Source organism: Chroicocephalus ridibundus, chromosome 3 (genome assembly GCF_963924245.1).
Source record: "Chroicocephalus ridibundus chromosome 3, bChrRid1.1, whole genome shotgun sequence".
NCBI classification, from domain to species: domain Eukaryota; kingdom Metazoa; phylum Chordata; class Aves; order Charadriiformes; family Laridae; genus Chroicocephalus; species Chroicocephalus ridibundus.
In genome coordinates, this window is record NC_086286.1 from 63,049,516 (window position 1) to 63,070,604 (window position 21,089).

Below are 21,089 nucleotides of genomic sequence, written 5' to 3' on the forward strand. Positions count from 1 at the left end.
GCCGCCGCCGGCGGGGAGAGGCTGCGGCTTCGCCCTCCCGAAGCCCTGCCTCCTCCCTCCCTCCCTCCCTCCCTCCCTCGCCGCCTCACACACGCACCGGGAGGCCGGGGCGGGCAGCGCCCATCACCCCGCGTCCGGGCACTGCCGGTCGCGCCCCCGCTGCGCTTCCCCCCGCCGGCGCGGCGCGGCGCGGGGGGAACCCGGTGACGTCACGGGCGGTGGCGCGCGCTCCCCGCGCTCGCTCCCTCCCTCCCCGCTTCACCGCCCCGTAACTTCTGGTTCTGGGAAGTGGTGCCAGGAATAGCCCCGGCGGATCCGCCTGCAGCGCCCGGCGATCCCGCCCGCCCTCCCTTCTCTTCCCTCCCCTCCCTCCCTCCCTCCCGCCGCCGCCGGGGCGGGCTGCGGCTCCCGGGCCTCCGCCTCTCTCTCTCCCCCGTGCAACACCAGCCCCTCCGCTACTGTCAGGGTGATGGTGATGAGCCTTCCCCCCCCCACACTACCCCCCCCCAAAAAAAAAAAAGAGGGAGAGAAATGACCTGCCTTAAGATCAGTGCGTGAAACGGGCGCCCCTCGGCCGCTGGAATATCTCTGTCTGTCTGTCGTTATATCTAAAGAAGCACCGCGAGCCACCTCGCTCCAGGCAAGCCCTTAGCAAAGGAGCGACAAGAGCGCCCGGCGGGATCAGCAGCAGCAACAACAACAACAAGGGCACCGGGAGGGCTCCCTTCCCTCCCTTCTTCTTTCCTCCTCCTCGGTGACTTTCCAGGTGAGCAGCAGCGGCTGCTGCGGGCAGCCCCCTCCTCCCTGCCCGCCGCCTGCCCGCCGCTCGTCCCCTGTCACCGGCACCAGCTGACAGCCGCGCCGCCGGCGGGGGGCGGCTGCCGGCGGCGGGGGGCACGCCGGCGGCGGGGCTCGGGTGCGGGGCTGGCGGTCGGGCCGCGGCGGAGAGGGCGCTTGCCGAACCGGGAGGGGTGGTGGGGGTGTCTGAAGCCGGCGCTCCGAGTGCCGCCGCCGGCCCTTGGGGCTGCAGGGGTAAATGGAGGGCAGGCGGCGGGAGGGCGCCAGCGGGGGAAGCCGGCGGGGCTGTAAAACCGCCGGACCGGTAAGTCACCTCCGCGGCGGCGGCTGGCCGCCGGCAGTCACCGGCACCATCCCCTGGGGCATCACGGCCGGCGGCCCTTCTCCCGGCCGGGCGCCCTGCTGAGCCGGCGCAAGAGGGGGCCGGGGCCGGGGACAGGCCTTTGTCGGTGACACGCCGTTAGGAAATGTGGGGAATACCCAGCCTGTAAGTGTATGCAGATGAGGAGCAGGCTGCCTTGCGTAATCCCCTCCCGCGGCGGGCAATGGGCATGGTCACCGCCGGGGAGAGGCGCCCGCGGGGGGGCCGCCCCGACCAGGCTCTCTCCGCGGCCTCCGGTGCCCTGCGGGGGGAGAACAAGAGAGGCGGGGGCGGGGGGGGGGCGCCCGGGGCCACCCGGCGCGGCGGCGGGCAGGGCGCCGGGGGGGATGAGGCGGGGGGGTGGTTGGTGTTGGTGGTGTCTCCGGCCGCCGGCTTGCCCCCACGGGGGTCTGGTGTGCGTGTGTACGGGAAGACCCGCCGCCGCGCCGGGCCGGGGGTGCGTGTGTGCGCGCTGCGCCGCGCCGCGGTGACTGTTCCCTGAAGTGGGTGGGACGTTGGCCCGTTCCGGGAATGTTCCATGACGTGTAAACGCCACAGGAAGGGGGTTAACGAGGGGCTCGGCCGGGGCCGCCGCGGCCCTCCCGCCCTCCCTTCCCTCCGCCCGCCCGGCCGGCGGCGGGGCTGCCGTGGGGGCTGGTGGGGGCACGGTCCCTTATGTAACGCGGGGCGCGCGTGCAGCCGGCGGGGATTATGTAAGCGGCACCTCAGGCCGGCGGCGCGGCGGGCAGGGACGTTGCGTCCCGCCGCTTTCCCGCGGCATCGCCGAGGGTGGGGAAGCCCCGGTTTAGCCCGGGTCGTGCCCCTTCAGCCCGCCCCGGCCTCCCCCCGAGGAGGGGGGGTTGGCAGGCGGCACGGCCTTCCCCTCCCGGCCGCGGAGGGGAGGGAGACGCCGTCGCTGCTCCAGGTGTTGCCCCGCGGAGCTGTCGGGTGGCGGGGGGGGGGGGAAGCCGGCGGGAGGCGCAGCCGCCGCCTCAGGCCGCCGGGCCCACGGGTCTCGGTCCGGCCGGCGGCCAGCCCGCCTTGTCTCCGCGGGCAGGCGGCCGCGGCTTGCCCCAGGACAACGATAAACGTCCTCCGAGCTTAATTTCCCAGAAAAAGGGTTCTCTGTTTTTCTTATTAGTTGGCAGTAATGGTCAGACGTTATTTTGAGTTTGTTTTTTGTATTTTTTTTTTTTTCTTTCTTCCCCTCTTTCGGATGGTAATTGCAGAAATTAAACTTCTGCTCAGAGTGTTTTTTTTTTTTAATACAATAATTCTTGAATATGCTTTTGAATTAAACTAATAGAAATACTAATGAGTTTCAGCAGGAATATTTTGGTAGACAGTTTCCCTTCTCGCGTTTTGAAATGAAGTTCGCTTTAATACAAAGCCTGTCTGGTTTTGTATGTTATTAAATAATACAGAAAACATTTTACGCCTACTTAGTCAGAGGTGTTAGATCTATTCCCTCCTCCCCCCTCGCGAATAGATCTAAAGTGTGAATTATTAAAGAACTATGAAAGAAGCGAATCAAGTGGTTGTGGTGGGAAAAAGTAGACCATTAATCGCCAGGTCTGTGTCTCTGCTGCGCCGAGCTGTGCCTGCAGCTCCCAGCACAAGGGGGCTCCGGTCGTCATTAGTTCTGGGGACACCGAGTAATTACAGTAATTACTAAATAGAAAGAACTACTGGTCTGACAAGGTACAGCGGGCCCAGTTTTTAAATTCTTTTGTTGTTGTTGTGAATTACCACTGACTACCAGAGGGATTTGCCTCTCAGGTTATGAGGACGCAGTGCAGAATCCTCAGTATTTTGATAGTGAAAATGATACGCAGACGTGCTAAAAATGTGCATCTGTTTTTAAAGATAGGAGAGTCTTTGCCTCTTAGGTTTGCAGCATGTGGACATATTGAGATAGATGCCCTGTAACCTGGGAGTTGTATTTATTTACGGTTAGATGTTAAATCTTTCCTTATCCTTCCAGGCAGGAGATACTTCTGAAACTGCAGGTACGAATTATCTGAAACTTTCTTCATGATTTTTTTTGCTTTGCCTCATTTAAAAAAAAAATGTTAGTCTTGTAGATTAGGCTGAGAGGGTTTTTTCCATATGAGTTTTAAAAAGTTGTTACTGTCATCTGTAAATACATGTAAGGTTACTGTGGTTTTCAGCTGTGCAAAGGCAGCAGTGGTATGCTACAAAGTCAGGGTATCATTACTTTTGTTGATGGAACAGTCCAAATTTTTAATGTTTTGTAGGCTATTGTGTTGACGTTATTTTCCAATGGCTATTTGGCATAGCAGGCATATACATCCTGGCTGAGGTAGCATGTTAAAACATCGCTGCTAGGGATCGGAATAAAACAGCGCAGCACTTGTCCCAAAGCGCAAATGTAGAGGACTTTTAATTGTGTATCTAAGTCCAATTGTGTGGCAACAGTGCAGAACACTTCTTTACAAAGGCAGATTTTTAGATTCTCAAGTGACTAGATTGCCTCATATGTGAGATCTGTTTACAAACCTTCTTGTTACTATGAAGACAAAACAGAGAGCCATATGCATTCATGTGGTCCTTGCTGAATAATGGTACATGTGTCTGCTTGAGTGTTTGGCAGTATATCATGTTTAGTTTATGTGGTGGCACCCTACAAGGCCATTCTTTTTTGACTTTTTAACTATTTCTAATGCCATTGGCTGGACTCAGTTGCATGAATAAACTTATGACACTGGTCTGCATGTTTTTAGCTAAACTGGAGGTTTTCAAAGCAAGGCTTTTATTGTTGAGCATTTTGCCAAACTTCTTTGCTTATTCATTTATTTAGGTGCTTGTTTTTAAAAGAATTAAGGTGAGTTGGATTTAAACAAAAGTGAAAGTAATGAGTACCGTTTTGCAGGTCCTTGTCCTCATCGTTTTTGAGTCATCAGCAGGGGCAGTTACTACTTTTGAAATTTAACCATATTGGGTAAGGTAGTGGGAATGTAGCAGCTTTGTGTCTAGCAGAAGTGGTTTACCTAGCGAAATATTGCAATACTTACCCACCAAAGAGAAAAATGCTTGTCATTTGAGAGTATTACTGTAGAGTGTACAAGTCACAGTTATGTGACTTGTATTACGAAATACAGCGAGCTGTCTCCCAAATTTGAGTATGGTGGGGCTTTGTAATAAGCTGTGATCGGTTATACTGATAGTGATCCATCCAGCTCTGTAAGTAGAGCTCAGCAAGTGCTACTTCCATGTCTTCCTTACTTGATTCTGCATAAGAATTCCAGGTAAATTGCCAGAGCTGAGTACTAACTTTCTCTGCCAGTCCTAGGTCCTAACATAAACCAGGCCCAGCAAAAGTTGGTTCTTCATGTCAATGGCCTTCACACAGGGTAAGGAGAGGAAAATATTTTATCTGTCTTACCTCAGTCATTGAGAAGAGGTGAACCTCACAGTATGTGGTTTTAAATTATTGGTCCTCCTAGAAGGAGGAATGCATAATTATTATTAGATCTGTTGGCTTAAAGTCTTCAGCAAGAGTTAATTACTAATACTCTTGGGAGCTCCACAGAAGTGTTGAGTGTAGAGGCTGCATACCTTCATTATTTGAAAAAGGTCCGATAAGTTATGAGGAAACTGCTTCTAAAATTCTTTTATTTAAAGAGGCAGGTTATTTTTTTCTTAACAGATTTCTTAAACAGTGTCTCTGAATTGGTATGTTACAGATTAAAATAACTATTTTTGAAGTTATTTGGTTTTCTTCTGTAATTTAACTGCGAGGTTTTTTTCCTTCAGTAGAAGGAACTATCTAGCAGTTCTTGAAGAAGTGAAGAAACAGCAAGGGGAAGCGTAAGCTAGATGGAAAATGGAGAATAGTATTTTTCACATGTTTCATTCAGTAATTTTGGATGCTACCTTTAATTAAAATAGGACAGAGTTATCACAGAAGAATGAAAATTTCAAGCTGGCTGTGCCATCTTAATAGGAAATAGCAGCTTTGTACAGTTTTGTTTCTCTTTTTGGGGCTTAAATATTTTTTTATAAGACTTTGCAACAACTGTTCTATTTCAGCAGGAAATATTAAAAAGCAATTCATTTGGGCCATATTTTTCATTCTCAAGTGAAATTAGGACTTGTAAAATTGCTGGTCTGACAGCCTGAGAGCAAAAGTCAATTGTAAATAGAAGCATTAGAAGTTTTTCCATGATAACCAACTAGCGAGACCCTACTTGGACCTTAAGAAATCATCAGTGCACTTAAAGAATATGTTAATCTCTGGAACCATCTGATTCGTGGTTTTTTTTACCGAAATAGCAAGTGGGAGGCACCGCATACCTCTTATTTTAGCAGTCTAAACTTTTCTTCAGAAATTAAACAATTGACTTGCCCTAACCACTTATTTGTAGTAGATTCCCCCTGGTAAGATTTGTCCCCAGAAATCTCTCTCCCAAAGCAATGAGCATGGAAAAGGGGTGAGAGGGTACGGGTATGGGAAACAGTCTGATGCGGTGTTTCCAAATCCCCGGGGTGAAATAATCAGAAGACGTACAAGTATCATATGCAACTTTGCCTGTCAAATTAAAAGTCTCTTGCTTTTTTTTTTTTATTGTCTTGTGATTAATTTCTCACCATCATTAATATGGTCTAAACATAAGAGTTTCTTGTTGCTCTGAGGAAATTTTGTGGATATTCTGAGTTTTTATTTTCATTTGTCTTTCAGGCACATTTTGTACATCCGCAAAGCGGTCGCTCTCTCTTCTCTGTATGCCAGGGTAATAGCAGCGGAGCGTGGACCACAACTGTTTATGGTCACAACATTGCCCGTGTTTCTGTGTTTCCTTGTTCTGCCCTGGGCATGCCTTTTTTACTGTTTCTTGAAACAGAATATTGCCTTTTACTTTTTCATAGATTTATATATGAGTAGGCAAAGACCTATACTTGTTTGGGGTTTTTTTCTCCACTTTCTCTGGATGGGGCATCTCAGAGCGTACCTACCAAAAAACGTGCCCCTTGGATGGTAATATTCTTAAAGTAATACAGGGTACCAATGTGGATGTAATTATCTGATATAAATTCCCCTGGTACATGGTTACACTGATATGACTAGTTTGTATAGTGATTATATCAATTTTTCTGAGTTTGTTTATGTACATTCTACCTCTGTTAGTGTAGACTTGGTCTCAACAGAAAAGTCCTTTCTAAAAATTACATAGAAACCATAAGTAATGTAATAATGTTGTTGGTAATGGGTTTATGGCCACTTCATGCACACATGAGTTTTTGTTGCACCTCAATTTGTGTTTAACAGAAAATTATTTTATTGTTTTGGTTTTTTTCTTGTGATTGACAGTTCTGTCCTAATATACTTACAGAGTCTGAAAAATGCAACTGTAATATACAACAAATCTCAGCCTGCACACAAAAAAAAGTAACAAATATCTCTGTTCTTAAAAATGCAAGTTCACTTAATTGCAACTTAGGTAAGTTGTAATAAACTATTGCAGCTGTTGCTAAAATCTCTGCTTTATGTAAGCTGCCAAAGGGAGGAAAAAAAGCATGTGCAGTATTTTTTGAAAGGCACACTTTGATTGCTGTTGTGTCATACAGGAGGAACTCAAGGTTTGATTGCTACAGAGCTTCTTTTTTAGATGGTGGTTTATCGGATATTCCGTACAAAGGAAAGCAGTTAGGTAATTTGCATGTGTAGTTCAATTTAATAGAAAAGTGAAAACTAGAGGAGCTAAAGGGAATTGAAATTACAGTGTCAGGTGACATTTTAAATGTAATGCAGTAAAGTAGGGTTTGACCCTCTCCATAAGAAAATGTTCATGGAAAAAAAAAAAGCAGAACCCCCTCCACATTATTTTCTGCAATTTACAGCAAAGTTTAGACTCTTTTGACTACAGAGGTTAGTATTGCTGCTGACCTGACTGGGCTGACTTAATCTTCCCCAAACCCTAGTGGTGTGCCTGGAATTTTCCTCCGCTGGGCTTGGTGGAGGACTGGCAGAGCTTGGGTGCACTCCTTAGCAACTGTTTTATGAATATGGACTAATGCTAGGTGTTTTCTAATAAGCAATTTTAAAAGCTGAAATATTCAATTACCTGTTGTAGGACACGATATAATCTCAGAGAATTTAGTAGAGCAGAATGCTTAGTTTTGTTGAAATAATATTATTTAATGAGCAGTTTTCCCATAGAGTAACATCTGTGCTTGAGCAGAAAGGAGCTGTATGTTTAAAAAAATCTAATGGGGCAGGATGAGGATGATCAGACTTAGTCTTATTAGACAGTGGGGTTTTCTTGCATATTGGTAGGGTTTTTTTTGTTTAAATAAGATAAATGGCCCAATCTCTGTAGTTACGTATTTTGTATTTGTGGTTGCATTAAAACAAAACACATGTAGTGTGTCAAGAACGAAGAGCATGGAATTATAACTGGGGTTACCCTTCCTTGACAACAAGACATGACACTATTTAGTTAGAGCAAAAACTATTTAGTTTAGACCAAAGTCAGTATTCAACAGAGACTAAGTTGCTGGCATCTATTAGCAGTCTTCATCGCTGACTGTAGTTCAAGTGTAGTCTGTTCACAAAACTCCTAGAAGTATGTGGAGTTTCACGTTCCTTCTTTGTCTTTCAAAGACAGCTAAAATAGTTCAGTTATCTTTATTTGCTCTAACTCTTGTCAATGTATGCGGGGTTTGAGAGTGATTTTATTTCTCTCTGTACAAGCATTAGCAGCGAAAAAGAGATGCTCTAGAGAGTAATGCAGGCTCCTGGTTAACTGACATCTGTGCGTGCTGTCAGTGTTTAACCGAGTCCTCTGTGACACCTGTGAACACTGAGTCATCTTGAGATTTGAATTTCTAAAACTATTTTGTTAATGTTGTAGAAGAGAGAGTCGAGTACAATTCATGGTCTTCTGTAGCAAGGTAGACTAATTTTGACATGACAGTCTGTTTTGGTCGCCAGGAGAGGCTGTGGTGCTAGGATCTTAAAGAGATTTTGTTTCAAAATCTCTGCAAAGCCATGTGAATATAATTACTTCCAACATTCTTACGAAAATTGTGTCAAATGAACTAGCAGCCTGTTCCATTATTTTGTGATTGGTCCTACAATTCTAGCAAAATTCCTTTAAAAGTTGGTGGATATTTTCACAGTGCCGCTTGGCTGGAATCTTTGTTTTCTTAAGACTTAAATAGTGGATAAAGCTACACGTATTTAATTTTGTGAGGCACAGTTGAATTTCACTGCAGGCTTAGCAAGATGTTACTAATACATCTGAAGAAATTTGTGGTAAGTGTAAGGGTATCAGTCATTTATATAATATGCTTGAGTAGTAAATGATGTTAGTGATGTTAACGTGATGTTAGTGAAGTACAAACTCACAGGAAGGTGTTTGTTTTAGAGCTAGAGTGATGCCAAACTAGTGTTGCTCCCTCTGCAGTAGGCTGGTGTGGTGGCAAAACGTTGGGGTGGAGAAGGCAATAAAGTTACTCCAGTAAGTTACCTGTCATGTTTGATACACGTTGTTACATATTGTTCACATCTTTTTTAGTTTTTTAATCTCTGATTTATTTAATTACTAAACAAAAAAATACAGAAATTGCACTCATCTTTGACCTAATCTATTGTAGTGGCTAAAGTTAATTATTGGTGAACAACTTCATAGTCAGCCATGCATTAGTAAAACTACTACATAATTTGGAGTAATCGGTAGGGCAGTTTAGAGTCAGCTATGTTTTTGTAAAGGAGTAAAGTTGTAAATTGGAACTGATACATAATGGTATGAAGGTTCCCACAGCACCTTCCTTTGGTCTGATTTGTTACTGACAGGACTTTGGTCTGCAAAATTTCAGGAGTCAAAAGGATTACATATAGTACCTTCATTTTCTCTGCTTTGTTTTTAGCTCAGCTCACTAATAGTTGAAAACTGTTACCATGTAGCTGTTCAGTGATTCCATTAAATTAGCGATCTCTTTGTGGAGAAAAATTCATCAGTCTGTATGTTGCTCTTGTGAGCAGGCTTGTCAGAGAGCTGAGAAAGTCATAGACAAGGAAGTGGAAGCATATCAGATCCTCCAAAGCTCCTCTTCTGGAGCAAGGACAAGGTGCATTTATACACCATCTTGGTAATGCTTGTTTTGCTTCTGGGTTATACAGATTTCAGCATCTAGAGCTGATAAACCTGAGCCTGCCATGATGGCAGGTTGGTCTGGCACATTCACTTGTAAGATAAGTGTACAAGAAGAATCTCTGCTTTACTTTTGGTCTGTGTCCTCTATGTGATGCTCTGTAGTGATGTGTCTAGGGCCTTTGCTTGTTTTTCTGTAGTAGCAGCAAAGTAGCTTTCAGTAGATATACCCTGACTTTCCTTCCCTTGCTCCCCAGATCACCCTCTGCATGGCAGGAAAGAGAAAGACACATGGGATGATGGAGTTCCTTTACGCACACCTCTCCAAAGCTTCAGTGCAGCATATTTTCCACAAATGGAGTGACTATGAGAGAAACCTTTTAGTTTTCTTTCTCTCTCTCTCACAGCCTTAGTAATTAAAGAAGAAAACGAGGATGCTAAATACACATTTTCGGATGTATGCTGGCTGAGAATGAGGCCTAGAGGGGAAGATAAGATGGGAAGGGAAAGTTTGTGACTGACAGTGGATTATAATTGCCTACAAGAAGTTATTTTTATCAGATCAAGTCTCCCTCTAACATTAAGTCCTCAATCTAAAGAATTTTAGTACTACAGCCTTTAAAATCCCTGTACAGTCGCAAGTCGTACAAGCACATCTTGATGAGTAAGCAAGATGCGATAGAAGGTACCCGCTTGGATTCAGTGGTGGCATCCTCTAACTTCTGTTGTTTGACAGCTCCACAGATAATTTACACAGAGAATACAATGCCTTCTTATCTTGCTCAATGCTTGCAGGTATTTCTCTTTACATTTGCTTACGCACTGTTTTGATTTAATTTAGTTGCAGTATCATTTGATCCTGGTCAATAGTTCAGCCCACTTAACTAGCAAGCAGGGGAATAAATGAAACCAATTTTGACTAGCTCTTTCTCAGTCAAGTGGGTTGTCTGGCAAGCGAAGAGTGTAATAAATAGGTTTTGGGACTATTTACAGGCTCACACACTAGAAAATAGAGCGCCATGCTTACCAATTTCGTTACATAATTCAGTGTCACATCCAGATGATGGGATTGCACCTGTGTTTTTATCGCAGCCAAAAATGCATTTTTTGGCTCGTGCTTTGATGTTTCCCCATAAAAATATACAGATTACACCAGAAAATTGAAGGGTTTTGCTATATTGCGTGAAAAAAATATTTAAGCATGCATATACATTTATGTGATCATAGCTTTTGCCTCCAGTCATGTTCTGTCTCCTTCCTCCACAATACAGTATACCTGAAATAACTTCATGAGAGCTCATGGTTGCAGGTCTGGCTTGTTTGTCACTGAGAGGAAGATTTGTCCTAGATTCAACGCAGGTTCAAGTTCTGCTATTATTTAAATATCAAAGAAAATATTTTAAATAAATAAAATCATTTGCAGTGTTTATGTGTGAGTATTAGCATTTATTTCACAAGCGTGTATATAGATGCATATATTTATTAAACAGGTAAAAAAAAAAAATCATATTAGTTCTCTATGATGAACTGCTGTGGTTTCAGTGTGGTGCAATGGGTATCAGAACCTGCCCAGGTGATCTTTCTAAGGTGTTACTCGCTGTTCCTGGTACATTGCTGATAACGTTGATGCCAGCAGAGTCAGTCACCGAGTGCGGTCCATTTTATTGCCTGTGCCTGATTCAGTCAAGGTCGTGTCTTGTTGGACCCTGAAGATGTTTGCCTTCTAAGTTGAAGCAGTTTGAATTCCTTTTACATCCTCTTCTTTCTGAAGGACATAATCGTATCACTCTTAGGCTAGTCAGAAGGTTCAAGGATGGTTTCTGAGGCCCTGTTATTGGTGGTTCATGGTGGTCAACCTGTGCGTGGTGCTCATTAACCCTCACCGCTCTGGCAGGACACACACTTCAGCGTCATGGCTGAACTAGTGGTGCCAGGTCTCATGGCTGTAGAAATGTGACCAGAAAAATCAACCCATGAACAGACTACCTGTGTAAATAGATTATGTAAAGGAAAGATGTCATAAAAACCACTTTCATTGAGGCAAGACTTGTTATCTTGTTGCTTGACCTTCACTTTCTCTGGTGTCAAGCACAAAACCATCTTGCCCTCATCTCACAATTTTCTAATTGGTGCCTCAGAGCTGAGAAGATGACACCAAGCTGTGCTCGCCACAGCTTGTGTTACCGTGCGAACTGCCTCGTCTCTTGTGAATAAAATGAAAACTCCGTCATTTTGGATCAAATCCTGACTTCAGTAAAAGTGTGGAATGGCAAGTTGTTACGGATTTTTATTTTTTTTTTTCATGAGGCTGGGATTTTGCCATCAGCTGTAGATAGGAGTTGTACTGCTGAAATAGTGCTCCTTGTGGCTGTCTCGGACTATAAATGGAAACCCCCAGGATGTGAGGTTTGGTCTTCATTGGGTATGGTAACACTAGGTCAGAATATTGGAAAAACCGTCTACATGGAAACAGCCTCTGGATACTTCAGGGAGAGAAGATATAAAACAAAAGGCGCTCTCAACAGAAATGATTGTTACATTGCCAGATGGTATAAGGTAATTTGGAAAGAAAGAGTAAAGATATATTATCTACCCCAAGGTGCTTTCATTGTGATTTGAATATAAAATGTGTGAAGTCTTGGGTACAAGTGTTGGAACTGACAGTGGCTTAGAGCTGCGGTTTTATCTTTTTTTTTTTTTTTTTTTTTCGTTATAACCCATCTGAGAAAGGAACTTGCTGGGTTCCTGAGGCCATTGTAGTTCCAGCAGAGTTTGTGAGCTTGCAGCCTGGACTGTACCTTAGCTGCATGGTATGCTTCTTTCCCCTGTGAAATCCCATTATCTGAGTTTGGAACTGATGGTTAAGATGTGAGAAACTTGCATTTCATTTCAGTTTGTGCATGATGTCATTTTGGTATTTTTTTTATTTTTTTTTTTTTAAATGAGGTCTGATACCTTCTTGTTTCAAGTGGTGTAATTTCAGAGTTTTTTTTTCCTGCTTCTGGTGCAGTTCAGCGTAAAAAAGACACAGGAAAACAATACTTACAATAGGTTTGCAAGGTTCTAGTGTAATATTTCATTCTAGTGTAACCTACCTGTCCTATGTATCTAGTTCTCCAGCTGAAGCTCAGTAGCACCAAACTGAAGTGCCTTATCACTGATAACTGGGTTTCTCTTTGCACTTTCCCGTTTTCAGATGTAATTTTGAAAGACTCTTGCACCTGATGGGTTGATTAGAGGGGAAATGAGCTATTTTCTTTTTTTAAATACTACAAACAAAATAAAAAGAACAAAGAGGAAAAAGCCCAGATCAACCAAAGCTTATGACGTGATTTTAGAATGCGTAACCTTGGGCAAAAAGGGCCAGTTATTGGAGTAGTTCTTGAGTAACCTAATTGTTTGATAAGGATCCTTGCCTGTTTAAGTTGTTGTTGGTTGTTGGAAACATTCCATTTCTAAATTTGTGCCTTGCTGCATACCCTGAGGTATGTGTACAACCCACTGTAATTGCACAGTTTATTATTTTATTAATGAGAGCTATGATAATGTGTTGGCTCATGAATTCCCTCCAGTCCAGGTATGGTCTCCTAATTGCCCAGGGTTCTGCAATTCCATCGTTTGTTCCGGAGATGGTGATGGAGAGCAAAAGCAAAGCCCTTACAAGCATGGTTTAAAGAACTCAGGCCTTGCCCTAAAGCCTGTATTTGGTGTGATATTGCAACCAAAGGCTGGAAAAGGTAGGATACCTTTTTAACATACACCTAATGAATAATAATAGAAGCGGCAGAAGTAAATTCTTACTACATAATCCCAAGTACCTGAGGCTTTGCCAGCTGGAAGGAGAGGGTTGCACACCTTAATTGGCCTTCCTAACCATAACAGAGCACCCCTTAGTACTTCTTTGATCTGGGACTCTCCTGCCTGCCTCTTTGCCCAAGTGGCTGTAAGACTCACGCTTGGCTTGCTGTAAGGCACACAGCAGTGAGCAAGCATCTGGCATGCAACAGCGGCTCCGCTTTTTAATGAGCCTCTAGGGTAGCAGGCGTACCAGGGTGCTCATTCCCATGTTCCGGAAGCTATTTTTGTGTGCAGATACCAGATTGGTAGTAGAAGAGCAGGGAGTAGCATCCGCGGAGGTGTGGTCTGTGGAGGAGTTGGGGAAATCCAGTTTACTGTGTCTGTAACTCTGGAGACCAAACTTTCCCGTAAAAAGCCATGGCAAAACACCACAACCTCAAACAACTCACCCTTGCTCCTCAGCGCTGCCCGGCTTTACTGGTAGGCTGTGAACTTCTGACCCTGGGCTTGCAAGATCTGGGGAACTCTCTTGAGGATGTGATGGCAGCCGGGGTACCCCCCAGCCTGCGGGACAGGGGGACAGTGAGCTGCCACTGAGCCGCCACCTTACTGGGGTGGCTGGTACGACTTTCCACAGCTTCTGAAACTGCTCATTGCAGCGCTTGGCTCTTCTACAAGGGCTTTTCATAGCTGTAGCCCCTGTGGCTTGCTGCAGCATGGTTTTCTGGTGGAACAGATGGTATATTACGTAGAAAGTTACTGTATTTTTGTATCACCGACTTCTATTTATTTATTTCGCTGTTTGTCTTCCCCCCCCCCCTTTTTTTTTTTTTAAAGTGGGCATATAGCTTAAGTGCAGAACTTGGTATTGAATTTGCCTTTGATATATCAATCTTTATGCTTGTGTATGTGTGCAGTATTTTACACTGAGTAGTGTGTGCTTTCTGAAGTTTTAGTGAACAGATTTTCGTCATTTGGATTGAAATTAGTTCCCAATACTGTAAGGGAAAAAAGCCGATGGAAGAAGATCTTTGAAAGGAAAAGTAAATGTCTTCTTAGACAAGCTTTGTACTCACTGGAGTACAGTTTCATTTTTAAATCAGTAGATGTGTTTTCTGTATCTAATCTTTGTTTTTTTTAATTGCTATCATCTGGTCAGTTTGAGTGAAAATGCTATTCCCATAAGAAAAATATTTATTCTAAATATTATTGTTGCCTAGGATCTTGTTGAATTCATGAGATACAGAAGCAGTCAAGTTGATTTAATATTTTTAACATTTTTATAGTGTTTTCTCATTGTTTCCATGAAAGCAATTTCAATAAATATTTTAGCAATTGCTTTTGGTTTCTTGAAATTGGGTTACCTATTGTTGAAAACTGCAGGTTCTTAAACATGGGTTTCAGCTCTACTTTGTCTTTGTTAGACATTTGAAAGAAAATAAAAATACTCGAGCAAGCCCCACAATAAAGGCTTGCCTTTTCCCCGACTTAGCTTCCAGGACTTAATGTGTTTTGTCCGAAGGATCTCCCTAAGTTGTTACTTATAAAAGATAGTTACAGTCCCAGGGTTTTGGTTCCTCTTAGCCAAATCACTTTCATATGTTAACTTTTCTTTTCTATGTGTGTATATATATATTATTATATATGCACATGTACAGATATATTATTTTATGCATATACACACGCACATACATGAGTATGTGTGTACATATGTGTACACATGCATATATGCTCTCATACTATGTCTATGGACACTTGCCCACACCTGCAATGGATGGGTTAATCTCACTTGAAATTTAAGGTTTATGTTTTCATCCTAAACCAGATCCTTTCCACATAATCGCAGTAGTGTTTTTCCAGTAGCTTCTAAAGAGGTGGCTGAGTGTCCTCGTGTCTGGAGACCCCCTGAGGTACGTGGGAGGAGAGACTGGTGCTGGTGGCAGAGTCCTCCTGGGGCAGGAGGGCACGGCACGGGGCAGCTGAGAGCGATAGATGAGAAGACAGAAAATGGGGGATACTTCAGGAATTTCTGATTGCCACCACTTAACTGGTGGTTGGATTGTGTCCTTCAGCAGTGGGCAGTCCCTCACGCCACATCCCATGTACAGCCATATTTAGGCAGGGTAGCAGGTTCACAGTGAAAAACAAGCCCACCCACTTCAGTTTTCTGCCATATATATTTTGAAGATAAATAATATCTGCTGTCAGGTGTTTGGCAGCTTGGACCTTTATTGGCCTTGTTGTCCTCATAAAAGTGGCACAGGATATTTTAATTATCCGTTTATAGGGTTGCTTGAGAGAGTTCCCTTAGTGATGAGATAGTTCAACGAAAAATCTCAAGGTGATGGCTTTTCCACTTGCACTTCTCAAACGTTCCTTCAAATGAAAGTGAGAGAATTACAAAAGCCCTGTATGTAGTTTAAATTCCCAAGTGATACCATGTACTGGCTTCGTTCTAAGTATTACACAGATGGGTTGTAAAGGGTAAAAGTGTAACTGAGTTTGTGGGAATCTGTAAATATTTTGTAGGTAGCCAACTTTGCTTAGGAGTTGTTTTTCAAATGTATTTGTACTTACTGCAGCCAACTTCTATTTTGGGTGGAAAAGCACGTGTTTTCATCAGCATAGCAAGGGCACTGGCAGTGAGGCCAGTTCACAGTTTGCATCTGTCCCGTTGCATCTGTACCTTCATCTAAAGTTTCGAACTTTAGGTGAAAAAACCCAGCATAACAGATACAGCTCTTAAAAATATTAGGGTCGTATTTGGATGCAGAGTATACTGCAGAGAGCATACGGCACTTTCTCACCTCAAACCATGGTAGAGATGGTTTAATACCATTTTTCAGCTAACTGAACAGTGAGATGTAATTACCTGAAGATTAACTCTCAGGACATGGATGGGTGTGTGAAAACACTGCTCCTCTTTATTATATTCTGCGTTCTTTAACAGACGCTGGATTGCAATGGGCAGCCATACGTGTATGAAAAATGCCTATTGCGATACCGTGTGCCGGTGCTGGATGGTTACCCAGCCTGGCTGCGTCCCGCGGTCGTGCCATGCGGCAATTGTCTCGGTACCGTCAAAAGTACAAACTTTGGGTGCATTTCTTTCATTCTTGGATGTGGGGCTAGAAATAGTTGACCAAACTTGTTCTGAGTGAGTGTGGTACTTTATGGTCAGATTTCACAAGATTTAATATTTCTCTTATGTGTTGTTTAGGATGTGCACAGTGGAAGCGTTCTTACAGTACTTTGAAGGTTTCATCCCCTTTTTCCTTCTCTCAGGAGAATGTCACTACCCATTGCGGTGTATGATATGGGCTGGATTCTGATCCAGCACCCACATTTTTAAGGGTCAGATTCTGGTCCTTCCTCCTAAAGTCCCCTTAAAGGGACTTCACTCTGATTGAACTAATCCAAACTGTCTTTGTAAAGTTAATGCTTTTTGATTTGATGCAGAGTTAAAATCAGATTTTCTTCCTCAGATTGTGTATTGTGTACTCCAAGTCATTGCCAACACCAAAGACTTATGTGTCCACTTTTTTTTTATTGGAAAGAGTCCTGATGATTAATGCCAGACTGTCAACCTTCAGATTAAGTCTTCAAGCTAATGTCAGAACAAGAAGCAGTAGAGGTTTCTTCATGCTGACTAGGCAGGGAATCTTCAAGATAAGCTGTCTTTGAAAAATTTACCTGTAAAGGAAAGGGTAGAAAACAACCAAACCAGTTCATATCCTTGTAGAAGAATATGTTTTTAACAGTATATCCGAAGTGTTCAGTTTATAAATAATTAAAAAAATTATCTCTGACCTTCTTTTAGTAAAATGAGCAGTTTTGCTAAGCCTTGCGTATGTCCCATGAAAGGTACAACTTATTATCACTCCAAGATACAGACTGGTGGTTCCCTAGTTTCAGCTGTAATAGTCTGAATTACTAGGGCTGAAAGACTGGTTTCAGTTCCTGGTGTGACCACAAGGCGGTTATTGCAGAAAACATGGTAAAAATACTTCTCCTCAGCTAGTGATGGTAATATGAGATGAGGATCCGGAAAAGCATTTTCCAAACTCCTTGTAACCTTTTTCGTCAAGGTTCGTTGAATTAACTTGTCTATTTGAAAATCGGCTTCTATCAAGTGGAGCACTGCTACCCAATCTGTCTCATTCACTGTACAGAGGAAAAGTCTACTGTCCTGGACACTAGAGGTTGTTGCTGGGACATGCTTATTGTGGAATGACTGGATTTATCACTGTATTTTGACATGCTGTTCAGATGCTAACAAAAATGGGTCTAGAATGTGTGTCACGAGTGAGAGTGTACCGTAAGCCTGTCCTTCCCCCTGCCCCAGGAGAGGATCACAGAATGGTTTGCGTTGGAAGGGATCTTAAAGAACATCTACTTCCAACGCCTCCCACTAGACCAGGTTGCTCAAAGCCTCATCCAGCCTGGTCTATGAACACTTCCAGGGATCAGGTCTACCCACACCATTTCTTATGGACGTTTGTTCAGACTACTGTTTAAAACCTCCAGTGGTGGAGACTCTGAAGCCTCCTTGGATGGTTCCGTTTGGATTCTTATCAATGCTTTCCATTAAAAAAGGTCTTTCTAATGTTTAACTTAAGAAAGTAGTAATGGTGGTAGGACTGCAATCCAGGTTCTCCCTGCGCTTGCCAGGCAAGTATACTGATGATTTACCCAGGGTCAGATGGACAACCTGTGGGACAATCAGTCACCGAATGCTGAACTCCCACATGCCACTGCACAACTCCTCTGCCTTCACCCTTTTCCTGAAGCTGGGCCTTTATCTGCTTCAGAAAGGCAGGGGCAAAATTTAAAAGAAGCGTCTGTGTTCGCTTTGCTGGGTTGTCAGCCATATCTGTCGTTTTACACTCCAGTTTTGCCCCAAATGCATTCACAAAACATGTTTTACTCCATGGGATCCAAAAATATGTAAGGCTTGGTTTCCAGATCCTTGCAGAAGTATGGGCTGTAGCGGGAGCTTAGTGCATTTCTATATTGCAGTAATATTCTTATACAAGCTGTACAAGAAAAATAAGAGCAGCATGGCTCCTGAGCAAATATTGTTTCTAGTCACATACGATACTTTGCAGCTGAGCCTGGTAACACGCTGCTTAGCTGTTTTGCTATGCAAGTGCAGAGAACGCTGTTAGCGATAAAGCCACTGCTGGTTTCTCCTCCAAAACCTCCCTCCTTGCAGTGCATTGGAAATGACTGAACTTTGGCCCTCAATCTGCTGACACCCTGAGGGAGTGTAAATGTAATGACGTCTTTGCTTGTTTCAGCTGCACAACAGGAAACGCTCATGGCCTCCCCTTCTTCCTGCTCTGAGAAAGTGCTGCCTTTTTTTTTTCTCTCTCTTTTTTTTTTTTTTTTTTTTTTTTTCCCTGCCTTCCCCTGCAGTCGAGCAGGCTGAGACCTAGTTTCAGGTCTGGGCTCGGCATCCAGCCGGTGCTCGCACAGGGCCCCCATGGCTGCTGCCCCCTCGCCTCCCTACTGCTCTGCCGTGGTGGTGATGCCAGAAATACGAGCCGTTTAATTTTTTATTTTATTTTATTTTTTTCCCCCTCCCCTGGAGAAGTGACTGAGAAGAGAACACAGTTATGTGGCCATGCTTTGCTCCACGGAGCATGTCACTGGATACAGCTCAGCTGCAAAGACCAGGATGGTCAGGTGATGATTTTCCTTGGGGAGACTACATCACTTGCGTAATATAGAGGACACACTGCCAGGTGGGCATTCAGGGATCCTGGAATACGGTCCCGATAGTGCTGGATAATGCTGAATATACAGGGCCTGAACAGATTTCTTTGCGTTGCTGGAATGCGGAGGCTTGCTTCTTGCAGAGCATTGATGGGAAACCTGTTTAACCCTCTCCGGCTGCTGCTTTTACACTTCGTAACCAAAACAGGGATATGAGTAAGAATGGTTATTGAAGAAACACAAGCATTTTGCAGCTAACTCGGGAAGGAGGATTTTGTCTCATCAGTGTCAGCCAAAACATTAAAGCGATACAGGGTTCTTGCGAGTGAAATTGATTGGTTCAATGTTCAACTGTTATTCTCTAATGGTTGCGGGGGGGGAAACGGATCAGTCTTTGAAAAAATAAAACGAATTTGCATAAAAAATGAAACGAGTTTGCATATTGTGGTGTGAGAAGAGGCACTGAGCAGTCTAGAGTAGTCTCCGGAATTTGAAAGATTTAATTAACTTTGAATGTAAACACTGCCGGTGCGGTTGCTTATTCATTTGTTTAATGTTGCATAGGCATATTATTTGAGGAGCAGCTTTTGTCTGGGCTCTGCAAGAAGCAAGTTGTGGATTTACCTCATGAATCTGTCGCGCTACCTAGCTAAATAACTGCTGTTTTTAACCAGCTGGAGTTACGTAACCCGAATCGTGCCTGGCGAGATGCTTGCAAGCAGGGAGAAGCAAGAAAGGCAAAGAAATAGCAGCACTCAACCTTTAGCGGAATAGGATATGCCCGGGTTTTGAAATTAAATACTGTGTGTTAGTACTCTCAGCCGTACAGACGAGGTCCAGGCTATTCCTTATGAGGATGTGTCTTGAAACAAAGTCTTGGGATGGGAATGTTTAACAGGCAGAAGAGTGAATTTGCTCAGGCATGTGCAGTCCTTGGAGGGTTTTGTATACATGCATGCCAAATTCCACCCCTCTTGACCGCCTTCACCGCCCCCCCCACCCCCGCCTCTTGTTGTTCCTCTGGAAAAGGACTGTAGAATAATACATGGGAAAAGTCTCTTAAATGGGACTGATTTCACATGTAAAAGAAAATAAGTTGATGAGCTGCGATTGCCCCTATAAAGTGTTATATAAATCTCTTTTCTTCTCTTAAATATGCCCCTATAGGGTCATTAGGCAAGTATATACTAAATAGTCCTCTCTCTCAAGAGACTTTGCAACCAGTTTATGCAAAAGGGGAAGGCAAGTAGTTATATGAACGCATTAGAATAAAAGCAATTGATTTTAAGTTAAATCTTCCTTTAATAATATTTCCTTGACAATTTTCTCTGCTGTTACTCAGTTCTGATCTTCAAAGTCATGCTGAGTTGTTAAGCCTGGGATGACCTTTTGCTTTGGTGGCGTGGATACAAAAATTAAATAATAATATTAGGAAATAAAGGCATGAGATTAACAGGTCTTTAGGAAAGCAGTGGAAATAATGACTTTTTAGGAAAGGATTGGTTTAGTGCTTATGAATTCCCCATCAAACTGTTCTGCTCCTTCTCATTTTGACCAAGCAATTCTGTATTTTTCCTTCCTTTCATCTATAGGTGAAATAGCTGTGCCGTAGGGTTATTAACTACTGTATTTTGAGATTGTATTGGTTTTTAACAACAAATATTTAAAAATGAGTGCTGATATTTATGGTCTCCTCTTACGTACTGCCAGACGTGCACACGTACACAGGGGCTGATTATGCGTTAGTACAGACAAGAGCTGAGATGTTATAATGAGAAACAGTTACCTTGTGAGCTGCCTCTGTAGCTCGCACCATTGCTGATAATCTCGGCACGGAGAAGAAGAGATGAACAAGCACAGACGGAAACATGTATTTTCTCACACCCGAAGCCATTCAGGTCATGGCCAAGGGATGTCGAAAAGGCACTATAAGGAAGTGGGCCGTGTTGCTTTCATTACGTCCTTATTTTCCAAACAAATGCAGGATTTCTCTTGGGCTGTCAGTGCAACATCCTTCAGAACTTGCTTTTTAGGAAAACTTAAATTTCAGTCTTCAGGAGAATTTTCATTTATCATGCTGAACTGATGTAGTTTTATGTAGTCATGTGTTACCCTTACAATGGCAGAAGCTTAGAGCTGGGGATCTAGGTAGTGGCATATAAGGACACAAAGATCTTGTAGGTGGAGAAAGACCTTTCCCTGAATCTGCATGATTGTAACAAAATATAGAGTTCACCAAATGCTTTCCATTTCTATTGACTCCAGTACTCATTACTTTTGACTCCGTAGTGGTTGTT

The 21,089-nt window shown here is 43.6% G+C and overlaps 1 protein-coding gene across 6 annotated transcripts in view; it reads left to right on the top strand.

Moving 5' to 3' along the window:
- Positions 1 to 525: 525 nt before the first annotated feature.
- Positions 526 to 21,089, top strand: part of HIVEP2 (HIVEP zinc finger 2) — a 145,402-nt gene continuing 124,838 nt past the window's right edge. For 5 of the 6 annotated variants that reach the window (XM_063329445.1, XM_063329444.1, XM_063329442.1 and 2 more), the window contains exon 1: positions 526 to 766. The gene's annotated coding sequence lies outside the window, so the exon portion shown is untranslated. Of the gene's footprint in view, positions 767 to 3,149; positions 3,169 to 21,089 lie in introns of those variants that run through there. The other variant, XM_063329446.1, reaches the window with a different exon arrangement.